The sequence below is a fragment of the Ranitomeya imitator genome, chromosome 1 (genome assembly GCF_032444005.1).
Source record: "Ranitomeya imitator isolate aRanImi1 chromosome 1, aRanImi1.pri, whole genome shotgun sequence".
Taxonomy (NCBI): Eukaryota; Metazoa; Chordata; class Amphibia; order Anura; family Dendrobatidae; genus Ranitomeya; species Ranitomeya imitator.
The window spans coordinates 14890701-14912877 of record NC_091282.1 but is presented as its reverse complement, the minus strand read 5'-3'; the positions used below and the strand labels follow the sequence as shown (position 1 = coordinate 14912877).

Genomic DNA, 22177 nt, shown 5'->3' with positions numbered 1-22177 from the left:
AAAAATAGCTGTTACTTATTCAAATCTGTGAAAATGGGTGATTTGCCCACTTTGATGCCAGTTCTGATGCCCAGAACCCATTTGTGCCAGGCTGGAGTGACATGGATTTCATGAGGGGCATCAGTAGGTATGTAAATCAGGTGTTAGATCAGTGGACAAAGCTATTTAACCCCTTAAAAATAGCTGTTACTTATTCAAATCTGTGAAAATGGGCGATTTGACCATTTTGATGCCAGTTCTGATGCCCAGAACCCATTTGTGCCAGGCTAGAGTGACATGGATTTCATGTGGGGCATCAGTAGGTATGTAAATCAGGTGTTAGATCAGTGGCACAAAGGCATTTAACCCCTTAAAAATAGCTGTTACTTATTCAAATCTGTGAAAATGGGCGATTTGCCCCCTTTGATGCCAGTTTTGATGCCCAGAACCCATTTGTGCCAGGCTGGAGTGACATGGATTTCATGTGGGGCATCAGTAGGTATGTAAATCAGGTGTTATATCGGTGGCACAAAGCTATTTAACCCCTTAAAAATAGCTGTTACTTATTCAAATCTGTGAAAATGGGTGATTTGTCCATTTTGATGCCAGTTTTGATGCCCAGAACCCATTTGTGCCAGGCTGGAGTGACATGGATTTCATGTGGGGCATCAGTAGGTATGTAAATCAGGTGTTAGATCAGTGGCACAAAGGCATTTAACCCCTTAAAAATAGCTGTTACTTATTCAAATCTGTGAAAATGGGTGATTTGTCCATTTTGATGCCAGTTTTGATGCCCAGAACCCATTTGTGCCAGGCTGGAGTGACATGGATTTCATGTGGGGCATCAGTAGGTATGTAAATCAGGTGTTATATCAGTGGCACAAAGGCATTTAACCCCTTAAAAATAGCTGTTACTTATTCAAATCTGTGAAAATGGGTGATTTGTCCATTTTGATGCCAGTTTTGATGCCCAGAACCCATTTGTGCCAGGCTGCAGTGACATGGATTTCATGTGGGGCATCATTAGGTATGTAAATCAGGTGTTAGATCAGTGGCACAAAGGCATTTAACCCCTTAAAAATAGCTGTTACTTATTCAAATCTGTGAAAATGGGTGATTTGTCCATTTTGATGCCAGTTTTGATGCCCAGAACCCATTTGTGCCAGGCTGGAGTGACATGGATTTCATGTGGGGCATCAGTAGGTATGTAAATCAGGTGTTATATCGGTGGCACAAAGGCATTTAACCCCTTAAAAATAGCTGTTACTTATTCAAATCTGTGAAAATGGGTGATTTGCCCACTTTGATGCCAGTTTTGATGCCCAGAACCCATTTGTGCCAGGCTGGAGTGACATGGATTTCATGTGGGGCATCAGTAGGTATGTAAATCAGGTGTTAGATCAGTGGCACAAAGGCATTTAACCCCTCAAAAATAGCTGTTACTTATTCGCATGTGTGAAAATTGGTTCTCTGCCCACTTTGATGCCAGTTCTGATGCCCAGAACCCATTTGTGCCAGGCTGGAGTGACATGGATTTCATGTGGGGCATCAGTAGGTATGTAAATCAGGTGTTAGATCAGTGGCACAAAGGCATTTAACCCCTCAAAAATAGCTGTTACTTATTCAAATCTGTGAAAATGGGTGATTTGCCCACTTTGATGCCAGTTCTGATGCCCAGAACCCATTTGTGCCAGGCTGGAGTGACATGGATTTCATGTGGGGCATCAGTAGGTATGTAAATCAGGTGTTAGATCAGTGGCACAAAGCTATTTAACCCCTTAAAAATAGCTGTTACTTATTCAAATCTGTGAAAATGGGTGATTTGCCCCATTTGATGCCAGTTTTGATGCCCAGAACCCATTTGTGCCAGGCTGGAGTGACATGGATTTCATGTGCGGCATCAGTAGGTATGTAAATCAGGTGTTAGATCAGTGGCACAAAGGCATTTAACCTCTCAAAAATAGCTGTTACTTATTCAAATCTGTGAAAATGGGTGACTTGCCCACTTTGATGCCAGTTCTGATGCCCAGAACCCATTTGTGCCAGGCTGGAGTGACATGGATTTCATGTGGGGCATCAGTAGGTATGTAAATCAGGTGTTAGATCAGTGGCACAAAGGCATCTAACCCCCTCAAAAATAGCTGTTACTTATTCAAATCTGTGAAAATGAGTGATTTGCCCCATTTGATGCCAGTTTTGATGCCCAGAACCCATTTGTGCCAGGCTGGAGTGACATGGATTTCATGTGGGGCATCAGTACGTATGTAAATCAGGTGTTAGATCAGTGGCACAAAGGCATTTAACCCCTTAAAAATTGCTGTTACTTATTCAAATCTGTGAAAATGTACGATTTGCCCACTTTGATGCCAGTTCTGATGCCCAGAACCCATTTGTGCCAGGCTGCAGTGACATGGATTTCATGTGCGGCATCAGTAGGTATGTAAATCAGGTGTTAGATCAGTGGCACAAAGGCATTTAACCCCTTAAAAATTGCTGTTACTTATTCAAATCTGTGAAAATGGGTGATTTGCCCACTTTGATGCCAGTTCTGATGCCCAGAACCCATTTGTGCCAGGCTGCAGTGACATGGATTTCATGTGGGGCATCAGTAGGTATGTAAATCAGGTGTTAGATTAGTGGACAAAGGCATTTAACCCCTTAAAAATTGCTGTTACTTATTCAAATCTGTGAAAATGGGTGATTTGCCCACTTTGATGCCAGTTCTGATGCCCAGAACCCATTTGTGCCAGGCTGGAGTGACATGGATTTCATGTGGGGCATCAGTAGGTATGTAAATCAGGTGTTAGATCAGTGGCACAAAGGCATTTAACCCCTTAAAAATAGCTGTTACTTATTCAAATCTGTGAAAATGGGCGATTTACCCCCTTTGATGCCAGTTCTGATGCCCAGAACCCATTTGTGCCAGGCTGCAGTGACATGGATTTCATGTGGGGCATCAGTAGGTATGTAAATCAGGTGTTAGATCAGTGGCACAAAGGCATTTAACCCCTTAAAAATAGCTGTTACTTATTCAAATCTGTGAAAATGGGCGATTTGCCCCATTTGATGCCAGTTTTGATGCCCAGAACCCATTTGTGCCAGGCTGGAGTGACATGGATTTCATGTGCGGCATCAGTAGGTATGTAAATCAGGTGTTAGATCAGTGGCACAAAGCTATTTAACCCCTTAAAAATAGCTGTTACTTATTCAAATCTGTGAAAATGGGTGATTTGCCCACTTTGATGCCAGTTTTGATGCCCAGAACCCATTTGTGCCAGGCTGGAGTGACATGGATTTCATGTGGGGCATCAGTAGGTATGTAAATCAGGTGTTAGATCAGTGGCACAAAGCTATTTAACCCCTTAAAAATAGCTGTTACTTATTCAAATCTGTGAAAATGGGTGATTTGCCCACTTTGATGCCAGTTCTGATGCCCAGAACCCATTTGTGCCAGGCTGGAGTGACATGGATTTCATGTGGGGCATCAGTAGGTATGTAAATCAGGTGTTAGATCAGTGGCACAAAGCTATTTAACCCCTTAAAAATAGCTGTTACTTATTCAAATCTGTGAAAATGTACGATTTGCCCACTTTGATGCCAGTTCTGATGCCCAGAACCCATTTGTGCCAGGCTGGAGTGACATGGATTTCATGTGGGGCATCAGTAGGTATGTAAATCAGGTGTTAGATCAGTGGCACAAAGCTATTTAACCCCTTAAAAATAGCTGTTACTTATTCAAATCTGTGAAAATGGGTGATTTGCCCACTTTGATGCCAGTTCTGATGCCCAGAACCCATTTGTGCCAGGCTGGAGTGACATGGATTTCATGTGGGGCATCAGTAGGTATGTAAATCAGGTGTTAGATCAGTGGCACAAAGGCATTTAACCCCTTAAAAATTGCTGTTACTTATTCAAATCTGTGAAAATGGGTGATTTGCCCACTTTGATGCCAGTTCTGATGCCCAGAACCCATTTGTGCCAGGCTGTAGTGACATGGATTTCATGTGGGGCATCAGTAGGTATGTAAATCAGGTGTTAGATCAGTGGCACAAAGGCATTTAACCCCTTAAAAATTGCTGTTACTTATTCAAATCTGTGAAAATGGGTGATTTGCCCACTTTGATGCCAGTTTTGATGCCCAGAACCCATTTGTGCCAGGCTGGAGTGACATGGATTTCATGTGGGGCATCAGTAGGTATGTAAATCGGGTGTTAGATCAGTGGCACAAAGGCATTTAACCCCTTAAAAATTGCTGTTACTTATTCAAATCTGTGAAAATGGGTGATTTGCCCACTTTGATGCCAGTTCTGATGCCCAGAACCCATTTGTGCCAGGCTGGAGTGACATGGATTTCATGTGGGGCATCAGTAAATATGTAAATCAGGTGTTAGATTAGTGGACAAAGGCATTTAACCCCTTAAAAATAGCTGTTACTTATTCAAATGTGTGAAAATGGGTGATTTACCCCCTTTGATGCCAGTTCTGATGCCCAGAACCCATTTGTGCCAGGCTGGAGTGACATGGATTTTATGTGGGGCATCAGTAGGTATGTAAATCAGGTGTTAGATCAGTGGCACAAAGGCATTTAACCCCTTAAAAATTGCTGTTACTTATTCAAATCTGTGAAAATGGGCGATTTGCCCACTTTGATGCCAGTTCTGATGCCCAGAACCCATTTGTGCCAGGCTGGAGTGACATGGATTTCATGTGGGGCATCAGTAGGTATGTAAATCAGGTGTTAGATCAGTGGCACAAAGGCATTTAACCCCTTAAAAATTGCTGTTACTTATTCAAATCTGTGAAAATGGGTGATTTGCCCACTTTGATGCCAGTTTTGATGCCCAGAACCCATTTGTGCCAGGCTGGAGTGACATGGATTTCATGTGGGGCATAAGTAGGTATGTAAATCAGGTGTTAGATCAGTGGCACAAAGGCATTTAACCCCTTAAAAATAGCTGTTACTTATTCAAATCTGTGAAAATGGGTGATTTGCCCACTTTGATGCCAGTTCTGATGCCCAGAACCCATTTGTGCCAGGCTGGAGTGACATGGATTTCATGAGGGGCATCAGTAGGTATGTAAATCAGGTGTTAGATCAGTGGACAAAGGCATTTAACCCCTTAAAAATAGCTGTTACTTATTCAAATCTGTGAAAATGTACGATTTGCCCACTTTGATGCCAGTTTTGATGCCCAGAACCCATTTGTGCCAGGCTGGAGTGACATGGATTTCATGTCGGGCATCAGTAGGTATGTAAATCAGGTGTTATATCAGTGGCACAAAGGCATTTAACCCCTTAAAAATAGCTGTTACTTATTCAAATCTGTGAAAATGGGTGATTTGCCCACTTTGATGCCAGTTCTGATGCCCAGAACCCATTTGTGCCAGGCTGGAGTGACATGGATTTCATGTGGGGCATCAGTAGGTATGTAAATCAGGTGTTAGATTAGTGGCACAAAGGCATTTAACCCCTTAAAAATTGCTGTTACTTATTCAAATCTGTGAAAATGTACGATTTGCCCACTTTGATGCCAGTTCTGATGCCCAGAACCCATTTGTGCCAGGCTGCAGTGACATGGATTTCATGTGCGGCATCAGTAGGTATGTAAATCAGGTGTTAGATCAGTGGCACAAAGGCATTTAACCCCTTAAAAATTGCTGTTACTTATTCAAATCTGTGAAAATGGGTGATTTGCCCACTTTGATGCCAGTTCTGATGCCCAGAACCCATTTGTGCCAGGCTGCAGTGACATGGATTTCATGTGGGGCATCAGTAGGTATGTAAATCAGGTGTTAGATCAGTGGCACAAAGGCATTTAACCCCTTAAAAATAGCTGTTACTTATTCAAATCTGTGAAAATGGGCGATTTACCCCCTTTGATGCCAGTTCTGATGCCCAGAACCCATTTGTGCCAGGCTGCAGTGACATGGATTTCATGTGGGGCATCAGTAGGTATGTAAATCAGGTGTTAGATCAGTGGCACAAAGGCATTTAACCCCTTAAAAATAGCTGTTACTTATTCAAATCTGTGAAAATGGGCGATTTGCCCCATTTGATGCCAGTTTTGATGCCCAGAACCCATTTGTGCCAGGCTGGAGTGACATGGATTTCATGTGCGGCATCAGTAGGTATGTAAATCAGGTGTTAGATCAGTGGCACAAAGCTATTTAACCCCTTAAAAATAGCTGTTACTTATTCAAATCTGTGAAAATGGGTGATTTGCCCACTTTGATGCCAGTTTTGATGCCCAGAACCCATTTGTGCCAGGCTGGAGTGACATGGATTTCATGTGGGGCATCAGTAGGTATGTAAATCAGGTGTTAGATCAGTGGCACAAAGCTATTTAACCCCTTAAAAATAGCTGTTACTTATTCAAATCTGTGAAAATGGGTGATTTGCCCACTTTGATGCCAGTTCTGATGCCCAGAACCCATTTGTGCCAGGCTGGAGTGACATGGATTTCATGTGGGGCATCAGTAGGTATGTAAATCAGGTGTTAGATCAGTGGCACAAAGCTATTTAACCCCTTAAAAATAGCTGTTACTTATTCAAATCTGTGAAAATGTACGATTTGCCCACTTTGATGCCAGTTCTGATGCCCAGAACCCATTTGTGCCAGGCTGGAGTGACATGGATTTCATGTGGGGCATCAGTAGGTATGTAAATCAGGTGTTAGATCAGTGGCACAAAGCTATTTAACCCCTTAAAAATAGCTGTTACTTATTCAAATCTGTGAAAATGGGTGATTTGCCCACTTTGATGCCAGTTCTGATGCCCAGAACCCATTTGTGCCAGGCTGGAGTGACATGGATTTCATGTGGGGCATCAGTAGGTATGTAAATCAGGTGTTAGATCAGTGGCACAAAGGCATTTAACCCCTTAAAAATTGCTGTTACTTATTCAAATCTGTGAAAATGGGTGATTTGCCCACTTTGATGCCAGTTCTGATGCCCAGAACCCATTTGTGCCAGGCTGTAGTGACATGGATTTCATGTGGGGCATCAGTAGGTATGTAAATCAGGTGTTAGATCAGTGGCACAAAGGCATTTAACCCCTTAAAAATTGCTGTTACTTATTCAAATCTGTGAAAATGGGTGATTTGCCCACTTTGATGCCAGTTTTGATGCCCAGAACCCATTTGTGCCAGGCTGGAGTGACATGGATTTCATGTGGGGCATCAGTAGGTATGTAAATCGGGTGTTAGATCAGTGGCACAAAGGCATTTAACCCCTTAAAAATTGCTGTTACTTATTCAAATCTGTGAAAATGGGTGATTTGCCCACTTTGATGCCAGTTCTGATGCCCAGAACCCATTTGTGCCAGGCTGGAGTGACATGGATTTCATGTGGGGCATCAGTAAATATGTAAATCAGGTGTTAGATTAGTGGACAAAGGCATTTAACCCCTTAAAAATAGCTGTTACTTATTCAAATGTGTGAAAATGGGTGATTTACCCCCTTTGATGCCAGTTCTGATGCCCAGAACCCATTTGTGCCAGGCTGGAGTGACATGGATTTTATGTGGGGCATCAGTAGGTATGTAAATCAGGTGTTAGATCAGTGGCACAAAGGCATTTAACCCCTTAAAAATTGCTGTTACTTATTCAAATCTGTGAAAATGGGCGATTTGCCCACTTTGATGCCAGTTCTGATGCCCAGAACCCATTTGTGCCAGGCTGGAGTGACATGGATTTCATGTGGGGCATCAGTAGGTATGTAAATCAGGTGTTAGATCAGTGGCACAAAGGCATTTAACCCCTTAAAAATTGCTGTTACTTATTCAAATCTGTGAAAATGGGTGATTTGCCCACTTTGATGCCAGTTTTGATGCCCAGAACCCATTTGTGCCAGGCTGGAGTGACATGGATTTCATGTGGGGCATAAGTAGGTATGTAAATCAGGTGTTAGATCAGTGGCACAAAGGCATTTAACCCCTTAAAAATAGCTGTTACTTATTCAAATCTGTGAAAATGGGTGATTTGCCCACTTTGATGCCAGGTCTGATGCCCAGAACCCATTTGTGCCAGGCTGGAGTGACATGGATTTCATGTGGGGCATCAGTAGGTATGTAAATCAGGTGTTAGATCAGTGGCACAAAGCTATTTAACCCCTTAAAAATACCATACCTCAGTGCCCACTTTGATGCCCATTTTTGTGCCAGCCTTCTAAATTTTGTATCTGTTTTTAAGTGTATTCACAAAAGGACACATGACCGCATATTATTAGACTGTGGAGACCTGGGTGTCGTAACCAGTGCCTTCCCCCCTCCCATCAATCCCGTAATCAAACACACACAGTCCTAGGTGGGTTGAACAGGTCGGTCACAGTTTATTAATTAAATAAGCAGAGAAAGGGCAATTACATATCGTAACGAGCGGCTCGCGCCGAGCTCCTGTCCGTGATCGACAGGGGAATTGGCCCAACGAGCGGTTACGACCTTTGCCCTCCTCCGCTTCTTCCGCTGTGACTTAATAAAGGTTACCAGGGGTTAGTTCTATCAACATGCGTAATAAATTTTTCTTTTTTTTTTTTTTTAAACTTACAACATAATTCACACATTTACATTCTCCTGGGGGTTAGTATCATAATTAGCCTTTAAAAGGGAGGGTGGGTGGGACAAAAGCTTCCAGGTGTCCTGCCGAGAGTGAAAGAGAAAGTTCTCGGCCGGACACCTGGATTTAACCCCTGTAGGAGTGGCCGTAGGACCCCTCCCCTCTAGTGCCCACTGGCCGGCTGGGGGTCTTCCAATTAGTGCATCACTAAGGGGGAGTGATGCTAGGGGGGAACTGGCACTTACAACCTTTATGTGCAGCTCTCTGTGTGTGCTCCCCAGTCAGAGACGCGTTCCTTATTCAGTACCGCGTCTGCCAGACTGTGGAGACCTGGGTGTCGTAACCAGTGCCTTCCCCCCTCCCATCAATCCCGTAATGAAACACACACAGTCCTAGTTGGGTTGAACAGGTCGGTCACAGTTTATTAATTAAATAATCGGAGAAAGGGCAATTACATATCGTAACGAGCGGCTCGCGCCGAGCTCCTGTCCGTGATCGACAGGGGAATTGGCCCAACGAGCGGTTACGATCTTTGCCCTCCTCCGCTTTTTCCGCCACGGAGGATCCCGTGTATTAACTACGCGGGACTCCGACCCCACCCCTCGATGTTAGGGCCTGTTCAACCCCGTCCTGTAAACCAGACAGAAAAATATCAAGGCCAATGTCCGTTAGGTGAACTCCGTCCGTTCTTAGTTGTGGCGTGTTATCCCCTTGTAACGGGAGGTGACGAATCACGATACCGCCTCTTCCTCTCACATATTTTCCAATCCGAGCATTGAATTAACCCCTTGTCCGTTCTATGGCTCTTTTATCTCTTGCTCTTCGCCAGACGGCCCGTGGTGTATTATATCCGACCACACCAGTATCATGTTCCTGTAAAGACAGCTGAACCAATACATATCCGTTGTCACCCATTTGTACAATTCGGCCACCTTTTGTATCCATATCCGTTGTCAACCATTTGTACAATTCAGCCACCTTTTGTTTGCCAAGGTCATTGCCACCCGCACGGCTGTCATCAGCAACATCCGAGGTGTCGCTAAGTCCGGATAAGAGTCATCATGCACGTGATCAGTCCTCTAAATCACAGGCACCCTGTAGGGCTTTCAGCCGGGGAGAACAATCCCCCGCGGCTTCCAGCCACAACAACCACCACGCAGCAGGAGCCAGAGTTTCCCCGTCCTGCGACATCACCCCGTCAACATCTGCGGGGGTTCCTCCAGGATCGGTGTACACTCGTCCAGAATCACGCAGTGGTGAGTGTTCCAAGGGTAGCGAATCAGCCAGGGAAGAACAATCCCCCGCGGCTTCCAGCCACGACAACTGCAATGCAGTCGCTGAAGACAGAGCCATTAATCCGCCACTACGTGGTAGTAATCGGGCTCCAACGCACGATATTCAGTGCATCGGACAGCACATCGGCCAATCCCTCGCTGTAGCGGGAGCCAGAGTTTCCCCGTCCTGCGACATCACCCCGTCAACATTTGCGGGGGTTCCTCCAGGATCGGTGTACACTCGTCCAGAATCACGCAGCGGTGAGTGTTCCAAGGGTAGCGAATCAGCCAGGGAAGAACAATCCCCCGCGGCTTCCAGCCACGACAACTGCAATGCAGTCGCTGAAGACAGAGCCATTAATCCGCCACTACGTGGTAGTAATCGGGCTCCAACGCACGATATTCAGTGCATCGGACAGCACATCGGCCAATCCCTCGCTGTAGCGGGAGCCAGAGTTTCCCCGTCCTGCGACATCACCCCGTCAACATTTGCGGGGGTTCCTCCAGGATCGGTGTACACTCGTCCAGAATCACGCAGCGGTGAGTGTTCCAAGGGTAGCGAATCAGCCAGGGAAGAACAATCCCCCGCGGCTTCCAGCCACGACAACTGCAATGCAGTCGCTGAAGACAGAGCCATTAATCCGCCACTACGTGGTAGTAATCGGGCTCCAACGCACGATATTCAGTGCATCGGACAGCACATCGGCCAATCCCTCGCTGTAGCGGGAGCCAGAGTTTCCCCGTCCTGCGACATCCCCCCGTCAACATCTGCGGGGGTTCCTCCAGGATCGGAGCACACTCATCCAGAGTCACACAGCGGTGAGTGTGCCAAGGGTAACGAGGAAATCTTACGCTACAGGGTTAACATAAAGGAAATGGAGCTAACTTCAGCGGTAAAGGAGTTAAGCCTACAACTATCACATCCAAACGGATAAGTGGTGAACAAAGATCTGGATCAAAAATAGCTTTAACTATAGATCAGGAAACTAGACAGAAAATCAGGAGCAACGATTATATTGACATATGGTCGCCGTTATCAGCGGACCAACAAACTGTGGATAAAGCTAACGATAGGGTTTTCGATAGGGGGAGATCAAAAATCGGATTAACCATGAATAATTGGCTCCAGGCCTTCGTAGTATTGGGCTGTATTATGGGTGGCCCCCTGGCTAAAGCTTTACCCCAATAAGGAAGCGGCTCAGCAACTGCAATCGGGCTTCTCCGACGGGTTCTTTATTCCCTTTAGGCTAACAAGAACGCCAACCCTATCCGATAACCTAAAATCGGCTCGCGAATTCCCAAAATTCTTAGACAAAAATTGGGAAGGAGGTAGAATTGGGTAGAATAGCAGGCCCCTTTAAGTCGCTCCCCTTCAAAAACATTAAAATTTCTCCGTTAGGCATCATACCAAAAAAGGAACCCGGTAAATACCGTTTAATCCATCATTTACCTCACCCAAAGGGCGATTCGGTTAACGATGCTATTTCCCCAGAAAAAGCTTCTGTCTCGTATGTGTCTTTCGATACAGCGGTAGAACTAGTCCGGGCAGCCAAACCAGGCGCCCTGCTCGCCAAATCCGACATTGAATCGGCATTCCGTTTACTACCCATGCACCCCGAATGTTTCCACCTTCTGGGCTGCAAAGTGGACCAACACTATTACTTCGACATGTGCCTCCCGATGGGATGTTCCATCTCGTGTCACTATTTCGAGCTGTTCAGCACCTTCCTAGATTGGGTAGTTCAGTACGAAACGGGCAGTAAATCCCTAATTCACTACCTCGACGATTTCCTGTTCGTCGGCCCCAGTGATTTTAATCTCTGCTCCGATTTACAAGAAAAATTCAAATCTATCTCACTCAAATTCGGCGTGCCATTGTCACCTAAAAAAAACAAAAAAAAAACGGGGGGACCATGTAATGTATTGCCCTTATTGGGCATCGAAATAGATACCAACATGATGGTGTTCCGCTTACCAGAGGATAGAATACAAAAAACCCAACAAATGTCGAAAGGCTTCCGCGGAGTTAAGAAGGTAACCCTACAGCAAATGCAGGCATTATCGGGTCTACTGACGTTCGCCTGCCGTGTAATGCCGGTCGGCAGAGCATTCTCACGCAGACTATCTCTGGCAACAAAAGGCGCTTCTCAGCCCGGCCATAGAATTAGGCTCACTCGTTCGCTAAAAGCGGATCTGCTGGTATGGCAGACGTTCCTACAATCGTACAACGGTCACACGTGCGTCATGGCTAGAGAGATCACAAGCGAGGATTTAGGGCTGACAATAGGGTGGAACAAAACAGAGGGTTTCGCAGCAATCTATAAAAACCAATGGTGCAAATCTGGTTGGCCAGAGAAATGGACGACAACAAAGTGGGGGCAAGACCCAGCCCTAGCTCCAGGTGTCCTGCCGAGAGTGAAAGAGAAAGTTCTCGGCCGGACACCTGGATTTAACCCCTGTAGGAGTGGCCGTAGGACCCCTCCCCTCTAGTGCCCACTGGCCGGCTGGGGGTCTTCCAATTAGTGCATCACTAAAAGGGGGGGGGGGAGTGATGCTAGGGGGGAACTGGCACAGACCACCTTTACGTGCAGCTCTCTATGTGCTCCCCAGTCAGAGACGCGCACCTTAATCAGTACCGCGTCTGCCATATACTCAGAATGGTTTATTTTTATACCAAAACCTGAAAAAAACAGAAAATAAAAAATAGCCGAATAAGAAACCAACTTCAGCATCGTAGCTCTGACCGTGCACAGCGGAGGGATCTCCTGAGGATCTCCCCGCGGCCTCGGCTCTGACCGTGCACAGCGGAGGGATCTCCTGAGGATCTCCCCGCGGCCTCGGCTCTGACCGTGCACAGCGGAGGGATCTCCTGAGGATCTCCCCGCGGCCTCGGCACTGACCGTGCACAGCGGAGGGATCTCCTGAGGATCTCCCCGCGGCCTCGGCACTGACCGTGCACAGCGGAGGGATCTCCTGAGGATCTCCCCGCGGCCTCGGCACTGACCGTGCACAGCGGAGGGATCTCCTGAGGATCTCCCCGCGGCCTCGGCACTGACCGTGCACAGCGGAGGGATCTCCTGAGGATCTCCCCGCGGCCTCAGCTCTGACCGTGCACAGCGGAGGGATCTCCTGAGGATCTCCCCGCGGCCTCGGCACTGACCGTGCACAGCGGAGGGATCTCCTGAGGATCTCCCCGCGGCCTCGGCACTGACCGTGCACAGCGGAGGGATCTCCTGAGGATCTCCCCGCGGCCTCAGCTCTGACCGTGCACAGCGGAGGGATCTCCTGAGGATCTCCCCGCGGCCTCGGCACTGACCGTGCACAGCGGAGGGATCTCCTGAGGATCTCCCCGCGGCCTCGGCACTGACCGTGCACAGCGGAGGGATCTCCTGAGGATCTCCCCGCGGCCTCGGCACTGACCGTGCACAGCGGAGGGATCTCCTGAGGATCTCCCCGCGGCCTCGGCACTGACCGTGCACAGCGGAGGGATCTCCTGAGGATCTCCCCGCGGCCTCAGCACTGACCGTGCACAGCGGAGGGATCTCCTGAGGATCTCCCCGCGGCCTCGGCACTGACCGTGCACAGCGGAGGGATCTCCTGAGGATCTCCTGAGGACTCAGCACTGACCGTGCACAGCGGAGGGATCTCCTGAGGATCTCCCCGCGGCCTCAGCTCTGACCGTGCACAGCGGAGGGATCTCCTGAGGATCTCCCCGCGGCCTCGGCACTGACCGTGCACAGCGGAGGGATCTCCTGAGGATCTCCCCGTGGCCTCGGCTCTGACCGTGCACAGCGGAGGGATCTCCTGAGGATCTCCCCGTGGCCTCGGCTCTGACCGTGCACAGCGGAGGGATCTCCTGAGGATCTCCCCGCGGCCTCAGCTCTGACCGTGCACAGCGGAGGGATCTCCTGAGGATCTCCCCGCGGCCTCGGCACTGACCGTGCACAGCGGAGGGATCTCCTGAGGATCTCCCCGCGGCCTCAGCTCTGACCGTGCACAGCGGAGGGATCTCCTGAGGATCTCCCCGCGGCCTCGGCGCTGACCGTGCACAGCGGAGGGATCTCCTGAGGATCTCCCCGTGGCCTCGGCTCTGACCGTGCACAGCGGAGGGATCTCCTGAGGATCTCGCCTCGGCACTGACCGTGCACAGCGGAGGGATCTCCTGAGGATCTCCCCGCGGCCTCGGCACTGACCGTGCACAGCGGAGGGATCTCCTGAGGATCTCCCCGCGGCCTCAGCACTGACCGTGCACAGCGGAGGGATCTCCTGAGGATCTCCCCGCGGCCTCGGCACTGACCGTGCACAGCGGAGGGATCTCCTGAGGATCTCCTGAGGACTCAGCACTGACCGTGCACAGCGGAGGGATCTCCTGAGGATCTCCCCGCGGCCTCGGCACTGACCGTGCACAGCGGAGGGATCTCCTGAGGATCTCCTGAGGACTCAGCACTGACCGTGCACAGCGGAGGGATCTCCTGAGGATCTCCCCGCGGCCTCGGCACTGACCGTGCACAGCGGAGGGATCTCCTGAGGATCTCCCCGTGGCCTCGGCTCTGACCGTGCACAGCGGAGGGATCTCCTGAGGATCTCCCCGTGGCCTCGGCTCTGACCGTGCACAGCGGAGGGATCTCCTGAGGATCTCCCCGCGGCCTCGGCACTGACCGTGCACAGCGGAGGGATCTCCTGAGGATCTCCCCGCGGCCTCAGCTCTGACCGTGCACAGCGGAGGGATCTCCTGAGGATCTCCTGAGGACTCAGCACTGACCGTGCACAGCGGAGGGATCACCTGAGGATCTCCCCGCGGCCTCGGCACTGACCGTGCACAGCGGAGGGATCTCCTGAGGATCTCCCCGCGGCCTCAGCTCTGACCGTGCACAGCGGAGGGATCTCCTGAGGATCTCCCCGCGGCCTCGGCTCTGACCGTGCACAGCGGAGGGATCTCCTGAGGATCTCCCCACGGCCTCAGCTCTGACCGTGCACAGCGGAGGGATCTCCTGAGGATCTCCCCGCGGCCTCAGCTCTGACCGTGCACAGCGGAGGGATCTCCTGAGGATCTCCCCGCGGCCTCGGCTCTGACCGTGCACAGCGGAGGGATCTCCTGAGGATCTCCCCGCGGCCTCGGCACTGACCGTGTACAGCGGAGGGATCTCCTGAGGATCTCCCCGCGGCCTCGGCTCTGACCGTGCACAGCGGAGGGATCTCCTGAGGATCTCCCCGCGGCCTCGGCACTGACCGTGCACAGCGGAGGGATCTCCTGAGGATCTCCCCGCGGCCTCAGCTCTGACCGTGCACAGCGGAGGGATCTCCTGAGGATCTCCCCGCGGCCTCGGCTCTGACCGTGCACAGCGGAGGGATCTCCTGAGGATCTCCCCGCGGCCTCGGCACTGACCGTGCACAGCGGAGGGATCTCCTGAGGATCTCCCCGCGGCCTCAGCTCTGACCGTGCACAGCGGAGGGATCTCCTGAGGATCTCCCCGCGGCCTCGGCACTGACCGTGCACAGCGGAGGGATCTCCTGAGGATCTCCTGAGGACTCAGCACTGACCGTGCACAGCGGAGGGATCACCTGAGGATCTCCCCGCGGCCTCGGCACTGACCGTGCACAGCGGAGGGATCTCCTGAGGATCTCCCCGCGGCCTCAGCTCTGACCGTGCACAGCGGAGGGATCTCCTGAGGATCTCCCCGCGGCCTCGGCTCTGACCGTGCACAGCGGAGGGATCTCCTGAGGATCTCCCCGCGGCCTCGGCACTGACCGTGCACAGCGGAGGGATCTCCTGAGGATCTCCCCGCGGCCTCAGCTCTGACCGTGCACAGCGGAGGGATCTCCTGAGGATCTCCCCGCGGCCTCGGCACTGACCGTGCACAGCGGAGGGATCTCCTGAGGATCTCCTGAGGACTCAGCACTGACCGTGCACAGCGGAGGGATCACCTGAGGATCTCCCCGCGGCCTCGGCACTGACCGTGCACAGCGGAGGGATCTCCTGAGGATCTCCCCGCGGCCTCAGCTCTGACCGTGCACAGCGGAGGGATCTCCTGAGGATCTCCCCGCGGCCTCGGCGCTGACCGTGCACAGCGGAGGGATCTCCTGAGGATCTCCCCGTGGCCTCGGCTCTGACCGTGCACAGCGGAGGGATCTCCTGAGGATCTCGCCTCGGCACTGACCGTGCACAGCGGAGGGATCTCCTGAGGATCTCCCCGCGGCCTCGGCACTGACCGTGCACAGCGGAGGGATCTCCTGAGGATCTCCCCGCGGCCTCAGCACTGACCGTGCACAGCGGAGGGATCTCCTGAGGATCTCCCCGCGGCCTCGGCACTGACCGTGCACAGCGGAGGGATCTCCTGAGGATCTCCTGAGGACTCAGCACTGACCGTGCACAGCGGAGGGATCTCCTGAGGATCTCCCCGCGGCCTCGGCACTGACCGTGCACAGCGGAGGGATCTCCTGAGGATCTCCTGAGGACTCAGCACTGACCGTGCACAGCGGAGGGATCTCCTGAGGATCTCCCCGCGGCCTCGGCACTGACCGTGCACAGCGGAGGGATCTCCTGAGGATCTCCCCGTGGCCTCGGCTCTGACCGTGCACAGCGGAGGGATCTCCTGAGGATCTCCCCGTGGCCTCGGCTCTGACCGTGCACAGCGGAGGGATCTCCTGAGGATCTCCCCGCGGCCTCGGCACTGACCGTGCACAGCGGAGGGATCTCCTGAGGATCTCCCCGCGGCCTCAGCTCTGACCGTGCACAGCGGAGGGATCTCCTGAGGATCTCCTGAGGACTCAGCACTGACCGTGCACAGCGGAGGGATCACCTGAGGATCTCCCCGCGGCCTCGGCACTGACCGTGCACAGCGGAGGGATCTCCTGAGGATCTCCCCGCGGCCTCAGCTCTGACCGTGCACAGCGGAGGGATCTCCTGAGGATCTCCCCGCGGCCTCGGCTCTGACCGTGCACAGCGGAGGGATCTCCTGAGGATCTCCCCACGGCCTCAGCTCTGACCGTGCACAGCGGAGGGATCTCCTGAGGATCTCCCCGCGGCCTCAGCTCTGACCGTGCACAGCGGAGGGATCTCCTGAGGATCTCCCCGCGGCCTCGGCTCTGACCGTGCACAGCGGAGGGATCTCCTGAGGATCTCCCCGCGGCCTCGGCACTGACCGTGTACAGCGGAGGGATCTCCTGAGGATCTCCCCGCGGCCTCGGCTCTGACCGTGCACAGCGGAGGGATCTCCTGAGGATCTCCCCGCGGCCTCGGCACTGACCGTGCACAGCGGAGGGATCTCCTGAGGATCTCCCCGCGGCCTCAGCTCTGACCGTGCACAGCGGAGGGATCTCCTGAGGATCTCCCCGCGGCCTCGGCACTGACCGTGCACAGCGGAGGGATCTCCTGAGGATCTCCCCGCGGCCTCGGCTCTGACCGTGCACAGCGGAGGGATCTCCTGAGGATCTCCCCGCGGCCTCGGCACTGACCGTGCACAGCGGAGGGATCTCCTGAGGATCTCCCCGCGGCCTCAGCTCTGACCGTGCACAGCGGAGGGATCTCCTGAGGATCTCCCCGCGGCCTCAGCTCTGACCGTGCACAGCGGAGGGATCTCCTGAGGATCTCCCCGCGGCCTCGGCACTGACCGTGCACAGCGGAGGGATCTCCTGAGGATCTCCCCGCGGCCTCAGCTCTGACCGTGCACAGCGGAGGGATCTCCTGAGGATCTTCCCGCGGCCTCGGCACTGACCGTGTATAGCGGAGGGATCTCCTGAGGATCTCCCCACGGCCTCGGCTCTGACCGTGCACAGCGGAGGGATCTCCTGAGGATCTCCCCACGGCCTCGGCTCTGACCGTGCACAGCGGAGGGATCTCCCGAGGATCTCCCCGCGGCCTCAGCTCTGACCGTGTACAGCGGAGGGATCTCCTGAGGATCTCCCCGCGGCCTCGGCGCTGACCGTGCACAGCGGAGGGATCTCCTGAGGATCTCCCCGCGGCCTCAGCTCTGACCGTGCACAGCGGAGGGATCTCCTGAGGATCTTCCCGCGGCCTCGGCACTGACCGTGTACAGCGGAGGGATCTCCTGAGGATCTCCCCACGGCCTCGGCTCTGACCGTGCACAGCGGAGGGATCTCCCGAGGATCTCCCCGCGGCCTCGGCTCTGACCGTGTACAGCGGCGGAGGGGTTAATATGACGTCCTCACAGGCAACATCACCACCGGGCGCTCATTGGCTGCAGGAGCCCACGGACCTGTGCTGACGTCACCGTCATGTGATCCCAGTCGTCAGTGTCTCCGCCTTCTCTAGTCACATGACTAATGTCACAGGTCCTTTTTTTCCATGTATTAACAAGCTCCGCCCCAGATGCTCTGATCACATGACAGTGACGTCATCGCAGGTCCTTCGTCCATTTGCAGTGTAGCAGATCCGTCCTGCTGTTCTGTGGATGTTTTGTTCTCTGTTATCAGCCATATTACACGGAGACTTCTGTGCAGAACAGACGTCATTATACACAGATAAGAGGAGGACGAGCTCCGGGGGCTGCAGGTGAGAACACGGCGGGTGTCAGGACGGTGCTGGGGGGAAGGAGGGAGGGGCCTGCGGATGCACTGGTGGATAAAACCGCCTCCTCCTCCCTCTGTCACCGAGGCGGGTGCTGGTGTCACTGAGGGAGGGGCTAGTGTCACTGAGGGAGGGGCTAGTGTCACTGAGGGAGGGGCTAGTGTCACTGAGGGAGGGGCTAGTGTCACTGAGGAGGTGCTAGTGTCACTGAGGAGGTGCTAGTGTCACTGAGGGAGGGGCTAGTGTCACTGAGGGAGGGGCTAGTGTCACTGGGGAGGTGCTAGTGTCACTGAGGGAGGGGCTAGTGTCACTGAGGGAGGTGCTAGTGTCACTGAGGGAGGGGCTAGTGTCACTGAGGAGGTGCTAGTGTCACTGAGGGAGGGGCTAGTGTCACTGAGGGAGGGGCTAGTGTCACTGGGGAGGTGCTAGTGTCACTGAGGGAGGGGCTAGTGTCACTGAGGGAGGTGCTAGTGTCACTGAGGGAGGGGCTAGTGTCACTGAGGGAGGGGCTAGTGTCACTGAGGCGGGTGCTAGTGTCACTGAGGAGGTGCTAGTGTCACTGAGGAGGTGCTAGTGTCACTGAGGGAGGGGCTAGTGTCACTGAGGGAGGGGCTAGTGTCACTGAGGCGGGTGCTAGTGTCACTGAGGAGGTGCTAGTGTCACTGAGGAGGTGCTAGTGTCACTGAGGGAGGGGCTAGTGTCACTGAGGGAGGGGCTAGTGTCACTGGGGAGGTGCTAGTGTCACTGAGGGAGGGGCTAGTGTCACTGAGGGAGGTGCTAGTGTCACTGAGGGAGGGGCTAGTGTCACTGAGGGAGGGGCTAGTGTCACTGGGGAGGTGCTAGTGTCACTGAGGGAGGGGCTAGTGTCACTGAGGGAGGTGCTAGTGTCACTGAGGAGGGTGCTAGTGTCACTGAGGGAGGGGCTAGTGTCACTGAGGGAGGGGCTAGTGTCACTGAGGGAGGGGCTAGTGTCACTGAGGGAGGGGCTAGTGTCACTGGGGAGGTGCTAGTGTCACTGAGGCGGGTGCTAGTGTCACTGAGGGAGGGGCTAGTGTCACTGAGGAGGTGCTAGTGTCACTGAGGGAGGGGCTAGTGTCACTGAGGGAGGGGCTAGTGTCACTGGGGAGGTGCTAGTGTCACTGAGGGAGGGGCTAGTGTCACTGAGGGAGGTGCTAGTGTCACTGAGGCGGGTGCTAGTGTCACTGAGGGAGGGGCTAGTGTCACTGAGGGAGGGGCTAGTGTCACTGAGGGAGGGGCTAGTGTCACTGAGGGAGGTGCTAGTGTCACTGGGGAGGTGCTAGTGTCACTGAGGGAGGGGCTAGTGTCACTGAGGGAGGTGCTAGTGTCACTGAGGCGGGTGCTAGTGTCACTGGGGAGGTGCTAGTGTCACTGGGGAGGTGCTAGTGTCACTGAGGAGGTGCTAGTGTCACTGAGGAGGTGCTAGTGTCACTGGGGAGGTGCTAGTGTCACTGAAGCAGGGGCTAGTGTCACTGAGGCGGGTGCTAGTGTCACTGGGGAGGTGCTAGTGTCACTGAAGCAGGGGCTAGTGTCACTGAGGCGGGTGCTAGTGTCACTGAGGAGGTGCTAGTGTCACTGGGGAGGTGCTAGTGTCACTGAAGCAGGGGCTAGTGTCACTGAGGCAGAGGCTAGTGTCACTGAGGAGGTGCTAGTGTCACTGAGGAGGTGCTAGTGTCACTGAGGAGGTGCTAGTGTCACTGGGGAGGTGCTAGTGTCACTGAGGAGGTGCTAGTGTCACTGAGGAGGTGCTAGTGTCACTGAAGCAGGGGCTAGTGTCACTGAGGCGGGTGCTAGTGTCACTGGGGAGGTGCTAGTGTCACTGAAGCAGGGGCTAGTGTCACTGAGGCGGGTGCTAGTGTCACTGAGGAGGTGCTAGTGTCACTGGGGAGGTGCTAGTGTCACTGAAGCAGGGGCTAGTGTCACTGAGGCAGAGGCTAGTGTCACTGAGGAGGTGCTAGTGTCACTGAGGAGGTGCTAGTGTCACTGAGGAGGTGCTAGTGTCACTGGGGAGGTGCTAGTGTCACTGAGGCAGGGGCTAGTGTCACTGAGGCGGGTGCTAGTGTCACTGAGGCAGGGGCTAGTGTCACTGAGGAGGTGCTAGTGTCACCGAGGCAGGTGCTAGTGTCACTGAGGAGGTGCTGGTGTCACTGGGGAGGTGCTAGTGTCACAGAGGCAGGTGCTAGTGTCACTGAGGAGGTGCTGGTGTCACTGGGGAGGTGCTAGTGTCACAGAGGCAGGTGCTAGTGTCACAGAGGCAGGTGCTAGTGTCACAGAGGCGGGTGCTAGTGTCACTGAGGAGGTGCTAGTGTCACAGAGGCGGGTGCTAGTGTCACTGAGGCGGGTGCTAGTGTCACTGGGGAGGTGCTGGTGTCACTGGGGAGGTGCTAGTGTCACTGGGGAGGTGCTAGTGTCACAGAGGCAGGTGCTAGTGTCACAGAGGCAGGTGCTAGTGTCACAGAGGAGGTGCTAGTGTCACTGAGGCCGGTGCTAGTGTCACTGAGGCCGGTGCTAGTGTCACTGAGGCAGGTGCTGGTGTCACTGAGGCAGGGGCTAGTGTCACTGAGGCAGGGGCTAGTGTCACAGAGGCGGGTGCTAGTGTCACAGAGGAGGTGCTAGTGTCACAGAGGCGGGTGCTAGTGTCACTGAGGCGGGTGCTAGTGTCACTGGGGAGGTGCTGGTGTCACTGGGGAGGTGCTAGTGTCACTGGGGAGGTGCTAGTGTCACAGAGGCAGGTGCTAGTGTCACAGAGGCAGGTGCTAGTGTCACAGAGGCGGGTGCTAGTGTCACAGAGGCGGGTGCTAGTGTCACTGAGGCAGGGGCTAGTGTCACAGAGGCGGGTGCTAGTGTCACAGAGGCGGGTGCTAGTGTCACTGAGGCAGGGGCTAGTGTCACTGAGGCGGGTGCTAGTGTCACAGAGGAGGTGCTAGTGTCACTGAGGCGGGTGCTAGTGTCACTGAGGCGGGTGCTAGTGTCACTGAGGCGGGTGCTAGTGTCACTGAGGCGGGTGCTAGTGTCACTGAGGCAGGTGCTAGTGTGCTGCAGTGTGCTAGTGTGCCACGGTGAGATCCTCAGGTGCTAGTGTCACTGAGGCAGGGGCTAGTGTCACTGAGGCGGGTGCTAGTGTCACTGAGGCGGGTGCTAGTGTCACTGAGGCAGGTGCTAGTGTGCTGCAGTGTGCTAGTGTGCCGCGGTGAGATCCTCAGGTGCTAGTGTCACTGAGGCAGGGGCTAGTGTCACTGAGGCAGGTACTAGTGTTACTGAGGCAGCTGCTAGTGTGCCGCGGTGAGATCCTCAGGTTCTAGTGTCACTGAGGCAGGTGCTAGTGTCACGGGACAGGTGCTAGTGTCACTGAGGCAGGTACTAGTGTTACTGAGGCAGCTGCTAGTGTGCCGCGGTGAGATCCTCAGGTTCTAGTGTCACTGAGGCGGGTGCTAGTGTCACGGGACAGGTGCTAGTGTCACTGAGGCAGGTGCTAGTGTCACGGGACAGGTGCTAGTGTCACTGAGGCGGGTGCTAGTGTCACTGAGGCAGGTGCTAGTGTCACTGAGGCAGGTGCTAGTGTCACTGAGGCAGGTGCTAGTGTCACGGGACAGGTGCTAGTGTCACTGAGGCGGGTGCTAGTGTCACTGAGGCAGGTGCTAGTGTCACTGAGGCAGGTGCTAGTGTCACTGAGGCAGGTGCTAGTGTCACTGAGGCAGGTGCTAGTGTCACCGAGGCAGGTGCTAGTGTGCTGCTAGGTGCCGCGGTGAGATCCTCAGGTGCTAGTGTCACTGAGGCAGGTGCTAGTGTCACTGAAGCAGGTGCTAGTGTCACGGGACAGGTGCTAG

General features: G+C 53.4%; 1 protein-coding gene across 2 annotated transcripts in view; it reads left to right on the top strand.

The window, feature by feature from the left end:
- The window catches only part of LOC138657427 (zinc finger protein 84-like), a 729030-nt gene that overhangs the window by 680433 nt on the left and 26420 nt on the right, over positions 1-22177 (top strand). Inside the window, exon 1 of one of the 2 annotated variants that reach the window (XM_069745212.1) lies at positions 18133-18317. The exons of the other annotated variant lie outside the window; for it this stretch is intronic. The gene's annotated coding sequence lies outside the window, so the exon portion shown is untranslated. Of the gene's footprint in view, positions 1-18132; positions 18318-22177 lie in introns of those variants that run through there. 2 annotated transcript variants of the gene reach the window in all.